Source organism: Salmo salar, unplaced genomic scaffold (genome assembly GCF_905237065.1).
Source record: "Salmo salar unplaced genomic scaffold, Ssal_v3.1, whole genome shotgun sequence".
Taxonomy (NCBI): Eukaryota; Metazoa; Chordata; class Actinopteri; order Salmoniformes; family Salmonidae; genus Salmo; species Salmo salar.
The window spans coordinates 162,501-167,500 of record NW_025548960.1 but is presented as its reverse complement, the minus strand read 5'-3'; the positions used below and the strand labels follow the sequence as shown (position 1 = coordinate 167,500).

The 5,000-nt window shown below is 44.1% G+C and overlaps 13 non-coding genes and 2 pseudogenes across 13 annotated transcripts; all 15 read left to right on the top strand.

Annotated features, from left to right (window-relative positions):
* Positions 1-42: 42 nt before the first annotated feature.
* Positions 43-156, top strand: LOC123734572 (uncharacterized; annotated as a pseudogene).
* Positions 157-295: 139 nt separating this feature from the next.
* On the top strand, positions 296-414 carry LOC123734704 (5S ribosomal RNA). Its single transcript, XR_006764888.1, has one exon. It is a non-coding gene; the product is annotated as a 5S ribosomal RNA (ribosomal RNA).
* Positions 415-553: 139 nt separating this feature from the next.
* LOC123734263 (5S ribosomal RNA) lies at positions 554-672 on the top strand. The gene has a single exon (XR_006764562.1). It is a non-coding gene; the product is annotated as a 5S ribosomal RNA (ribosomal RNA).
* Positions 673-811: 139 nt separating this feature from the next.
* LOC123734536 (uncharacterized) lies at positions 812-929 on the top strand (annotated as a pseudogene).
* A 139-nt stretch (positions 930-1,068) lies between these two features.
* Positions 1,069-1,187, top strand: LOC123734443 (5S ribosomal RNA). Its single transcript, XR_006764742.1, has one exon. It is a non-coding gene; the product is annotated as a 5S ribosomal RNA (ribosomal RNA).
* Positions 1,188-1,326: 139 nt separating this feature from the next.
* On the top strand, positions 1,327-1,445 carry LOC123734703 (5S ribosomal RNA). Its single transcript, XR_006764887.1, has one exon. It is a non-coding gene; the product is annotated as a 5S ribosomal RNA (ribosomal RNA).
* A 409-nt stretch (positions 1,446-1,854) lies between these two features.
* Positions 1,855-1,973, top strand: LOC123734702 (5S ribosomal RNA). Its single transcript, XR_006764886.1, has one exon. It is a non-coding gene; the product is annotated as a 5S ribosomal RNA (ribosomal RNA).
* Positions 1,974-2,112: 139 nt separating this feature from the next.
* On the top strand, positions 2,113-2,231 carry LOC123734234 (5S ribosomal RNA). The gene has a single exon (XR_006764533.1). It is a non-coding gene; the product is annotated as a 5S ribosomal RNA (ribosomal RNA).
* A 409-nt stretch (positions 2,232-2,640) lies between these two features.
* On the top strand, positions 2,641-2,759 carry LOC123734701 (5S ribosomal RNA). The gene has a single exon (XR_006764885.1). It is a non-coding gene; the product is annotated as a 5S ribosomal RNA (ribosomal RNA).
* A 139-nt stretch (positions 2,760-2,898) lies between these two features.
* On the top strand, positions 2,899-3,018 carry LOC123734391 (5S ribosomal RNA). The gene has a single exon (XR_006764690.1). It is a non-coding gene; the product is annotated as a 5S ribosomal RNA (ribosomal RNA).
* A 409-nt stretch (positions 3,019-3,427) lies between these two features.
* LOC123734233 (5S ribosomal RNA) lies at positions 3,428-3,546 on the top strand. Its single transcript, XR_006764532.1, has one exon. It is a non-coding gene; the product is annotated as a 5S ribosomal RNA (ribosomal RNA).
* Positions 3,547-3,685: 139 nt separating this feature from the next.
* On the top strand, positions 3,686-3,804 carry LOC123734700 (5S ribosomal RNA). The gene has a single exon (XR_006764884.1). It is a non-coding gene; the product is annotated as a 5S ribosomal RNA (ribosomal RNA).
* A 139-nt stretch (positions 3,805-3,943) lies between these two features.
* Positions 3,944-4,062, top strand: LOC123734698 (5S ribosomal RNA). The gene has a single exon (XR_006764882.1). It is a non-coding gene; the product is annotated as a 5S ribosomal RNA (ribosomal RNA).
* A 409-nt stretch (positions 4,063-4,471) lies between these two features.
* On the top strand, positions 4,472-4,590 carry LOC123734697 (5S ribosomal RNA). Its single transcript, XR_006764881.1, has one exon. It is a non-coding gene; the product is annotated as a 5S ribosomal RNA (ribosomal RNA).
* A 139-nt stretch (positions 4,591-4,729) lies between these two features.
* LOC123734696 (5S ribosomal RNA) lies at positions 4,730-4,848 on the top strand. The gene has a single exon (XR_006764880.1). It is a non-coding gene; the product is annotated as a 5S ribosomal RNA (ribosomal RNA).
* The last annotated feature ends 152 nt before the right edge of the window (positions 4,849-5,000 follow it).

Below are 5,000 nucleotides of genomic sequence, written 5' to 3'. Positions count from 1 at the left end.
ACTCACTTTGACTATATATGTTGTAGCAAGAGATTGTTTCTCGCTTATGGCCATACCAGCCTGGGTACGCCATCTCTGATCTCGGAAGCTAAGCAGGGTCGGGCCTGGTTAGTACTTGGATGGGAGACCGCCTGGGAATACCAGGTGCTGTAAGCATTTTGTCCACGAGGGTGTGCTCTTGCACTATTTCATCAGCAACACTGCCTTGTATTAAGCATTTAATGATGAATTGACTAAATGTCTGTTTTATCAGACTCACTTTGACTATATATGTTGTAGCAAGAGATTGTTTCTCGCTTACGGCCATACCAGCCTGGGTACGCCCGATCTCGTCTGATCTCGGAAGCTAAGCAGGGTCGGGCCTGGTTAGTACTTGGATGGGAGACCGCCTGGGAATACCAGGTGCTGTAAGCATTTTGTCCACGAGGGTGTGCTCTTGCACTATTTCATCAGCAACACTGCCTTGTAGTAAGCATTTAATGATGAATTGACTAAATGTCTGTTTTATCACACTCACTTTGACTATATATGTTGTAGCAAGAGATTATTTCTCGCTTACGGCCATACCAGCCTCGGTACGCCCGATCTCGTCTGATCTCGGAAGCTAAGCAGGGTCGGGCCTGGTTAGTACTTGGATGGGAGACCGCCTGGGAATACCAGGTGCTGTAAGCATTTTGTCCACGAGGGTGTGCTCTTGCACTATTTCATCAGCAACACTGCCTTGTAGTAAGCATTTAATGATGAATTGACTAAATGTCTGTTTTATCAGACTCACTTTGACTATATATGTTGTAGCAAGAGATTGTTTCTCGCTACGGCCATATCAGCCTGGGTACGCCCGATCTCGTCTGATCTCGGAAGCTAAGCAGGGTCGGGCATGGTTAGTACTTGGATGGGAGACCGCCTGGGAATACCAGGTGCTGTAAGCATTTTGTCCACGAGGGTGTGCTCTTGCACTATTTCATCAGCAACACTGCCTTGTAGTAAGCATTTAATGATGAATTGACTAAATGTCTGTTTTATCAGACTCACTTTGACTATATATGTTGTAGCAAGAGATTATTTCTCGCTTACGGCCATATCAGCCTCGGTACGACCGATCTCGTCTGATCTCGGAAGCTAAGCAGGGTCGGGCCTGGTTAGTACTTGGATGGGAGACCGCCTGGGAATACCAGGTGCTGTAAGCATTTTGTCCACGAGGGTGTGCTCTTGCACTATTTCATCAGCAACACTGCCTTGTAGTAAGCATTTAATGATGAATTGACTAAATGTCTGTTTTATCAGACTCACTTTGACTATATATGTTGTAGCAAGAGATAGTTTCTCGCTTACGGCCATACCAGCCTGGGTACGCCCGATCTCGTCTGATCTCGGAAGCTAAGCAGGGTCGGGCCTGGTTAGTACTTGGATGGGAGACCGCCTGGGAATACCAGGTGCTGTAAGCATTTTGTCCACGAGGGTGTGCCCCTGCACTATTTCATCAGCAACACTGCCTTGTAGTAAGCATTTAATGATGAATTGACTAAATGCAGCTTCCTGCCTTTTTAATAGGATCAAATTTCCTTGTGTTTTCAATTAGCATCTGCCTTGTATTTATAAGACAAACAAGAATATTGTTGCTGAATGCAGCTTGTGTGTGCTTTGTGCTCCTTTGCCCTGTTCAAATGATGAAAGGAAATAAAGTTTGTATTTTATCCAACTACCTGTGCTAAAAAGTGATGGGAACAGTGTTTGTAATTTCTTCTACTTTTTCAGTGACACAAAGTTCAAGCTGCTTATCTAATTGGTGAAAATGCAATGTCTGTTTATCACACTCACTTTGACTATATATGTTGTAGCAAGAGATTGTTTCTCGCTTACGGCCATACCAGCCTGGGTACGCCCGATCTCGTCTGATCTCGGAAGCTAAGCAGGGTCGGGCCTGGTTAGTACTTGGATGGGAGACCGCCTGGGAATACCAGGTGCTGTAAGCATTTTGTCCACGAGGGTGTGCTCTTGCACTATTTCATCAGCAACACTGCCTTGTATTAAGCATTTAATGATGAATTGACTAAATGTCTGTTTTATCAGACTCACTTTGACTATATATGTTGTAGCAAGAGATTGTTTCTCGCTTACGGCCATACCAGCCTGGGTACGCCCGATCTCGTCTGATCTCGGAAGCTAAGCCGGGTCGGGCCTGGTTAGTACTTGGATGGGAGACCGCCTGGGAATACCAGGTGCTGTAAGCATTTTGTCCACGAGGGTGTGCTCTTGCACTATTTCATCAGCAACACTGCATTGTAGTAAGCATTTAATGATGAATTGACTAAATGCAGATTCCTGCCTTTTTAATAGGATCAAATTTCCTTGTGTTTTCGATTAGCATCTGCCTTGTATTTATAAGACAAACAAGAATATTGTTGCTGAATGCAGCTTGTGTGTGCTTTGTGCTCCTTTGCCCTGTTCAAATGATGAAAGGAAATAAAGTTTGTATTTTATCCAACTACCTGTGCTAAAAAGTGATGGGAACAGTGTTTGTAATTTCTTCTACTTTTTCAGTGACACAAAGTTCAAGCTGCTTATCTAATTGGTGAAAATGCAATGTCTGTTTATCACACTCACTTTGACTATATATGTTGTAGCAAGAGACTGTTTCTCGCTTACGGCCATACCAGCCTGGGTACGCCCGATCTCGTCTGATCTCGGAAGCTAAGCAGGGTCGGGCCTGGTTAGTACTTGGATGGGAGACCGCCTGGGAATACCAGGTGCTGTAAGCATTTTGTCCACGAGGGTGTGCTCTTGCACTATTTCATCAGCAACACTGCCTTGTATTAAGCATTTAATGATGAATTGACTAAATGTCTGTTTTATCAGACTCACTTTGACTATATATGTTGTAGCAAGAGATTGTTTCTCGCTTACGGCCATACCAGCCTGGGTACGCCCGATCTCGTCTGATCTCGGAAGCTAAGCAGGGTCGGGCCTGGTTAGTACTTGGATGGGAGTACCGCCTGGGAATACCAGGTGCTGTAAGCATTTTGTCCACGAGGGTGTGCTCTTGCACTATTTCATCAGCAACACTGCCTTGTAGTAAGCATTTAATGATGAATTGACTAAATGCAGCTTCCTGCCTTTTTAATAGGATCAAATTTCCTTGTGTTTTCAATTAGCATCTGCCTTGTATTTATAAGACAAACAAGAATATTGTTGCTGAATGCAGCTTGTGTGTGCTTTGTGCTCCTTTGCCCTGTTCAAATGATGAAAGGAAATAAAGTTTGTATTTTATCCAACTACCTGTGCTAAAAAGTGATGGGAACAGTGTTTGTAATTTCTTCTACTTTTTCAGTGACACAAAGTTCAAGCTGCTTATCTAATTGGTGAAAATGCAATGTCTGTTTATCACACTCACTTTGACTATATATGTTGTAGCAAGAGATTGTTTCTCGCTTACGGCCATACCAGCCTGGGTACGCCCGATCTCGTCTGATCTCGGAAGCTAAGCCGGGTCGGGCCTGGTTAGTACTTGGATGGGAGACCGCCTGGGAATACCAGGTGCTGTAAGCATTTTGTCCACGAGGGTGTGCTCTTGCACTATTTCATCAGCAACACTGCCTTGTATTAAGCATTTAATGATGAATTGACTAAATGTCTGTTTTATCAGATTCACTTTGACTATATATGTTGTAGCAAGAGATTGTTTCTCGCTTACGGCCATACCAGCCTGGGTACGCCCGATCTCGTCTGATCTCGGAAGCTAAGCAGGGTCGGGCCTGGTTAGTACTTGGATGGGAGACCGCCTGGGAATACCAGGTGCTGTAAGCATTTTGTCCACGAGGGTGTGCTCTTGCACTATTTCATCAGCAACACTGCCTTGTATTAAGCATTTAATGATGAATTGACTAAATATCTGTTTTATCAGACTCACTTTGACTATATATGTTGTAGCAAGAGATTGTTTCTCGCTTACGGCCATACCAGCCTGGGTACGCCCGATCTCGTCTGATCTCGGAAGCTAAGCAGGGTCGGGCCTGGTTAGTACTTGGATGGGAGACCGCCTGGGAATACCAGGTGCTGTAAGCATTTTGTCCACGAGGGTGTGCCCCTGCACTATTTCATCAGCAACACTGCCTTGTAGTAAGCATTTAATGATGAATTGACTAAATGCAGCTTCCTGCCTTTTTAATAGGATCAAATTTCCTTGTGTTTTCAATTAGCATCTGCCTTGTATTTATAAGACAAACAAGAATATTGTTGCTGAATGCAGCTTGTGTGTGCTTTGTGCTCCTTTGCCCTGTTCAAATGATGAAAGGAAATAAAGTTTGTATTTTATCCAACTACCTGTGCTAAAAAGTGATGGGAACAGTGTTTGTAATTTCTTCTACTTTTTCAGTGACACAAAGTTCAAGCTGCTTATCTAATTGGTGAAAATGCAATGTCTGTTTATCACACTCACTTTGACTATATATGTTGTAGCAAGAGATTGTTTCTCGCTTACGGCCATACCAGCCTGGGTACGCCCGATCTCGTCTGATCTCGGAAGCTAAGCAGGGTCGGGCCTGGTTAGTACTTGGATGGGAGACCGCCTGGGAATACCAGGTGCTGTAAGCATTTTGTCCACGAGGGTGTGCTCTTGCACTATTTCATCAGCAACACTGCCTTGTATTAAGCATTTAATGATGAATTGACTAAATGTCTGTTTTATCAGACTCACTTTGACTATATATGTTGTAGCAAGAGATTGTTTCTCGCTTACGGCCATACCAGCCTGGGTACGCCCGATCTCGTCTGATCTCGGAAGCTAAGCAGGGTCGGGCCTGGTTAGTACTTGGATGGGAGACCGCCTGGGAATACCAGGTGCTGTAAGCATTTTGTCCACGAGGGTGTGCCCCTGCACTATTTCATCAGCAACACTGCCTTGTAGTAAGCATTTAATGATGAATTGACTAAATGCAGCTTCCTGCCTTTTTAATAGGATCAAATTTCCTTGTGTTTTCAATTAGCATCTGCCTTGTATTTAT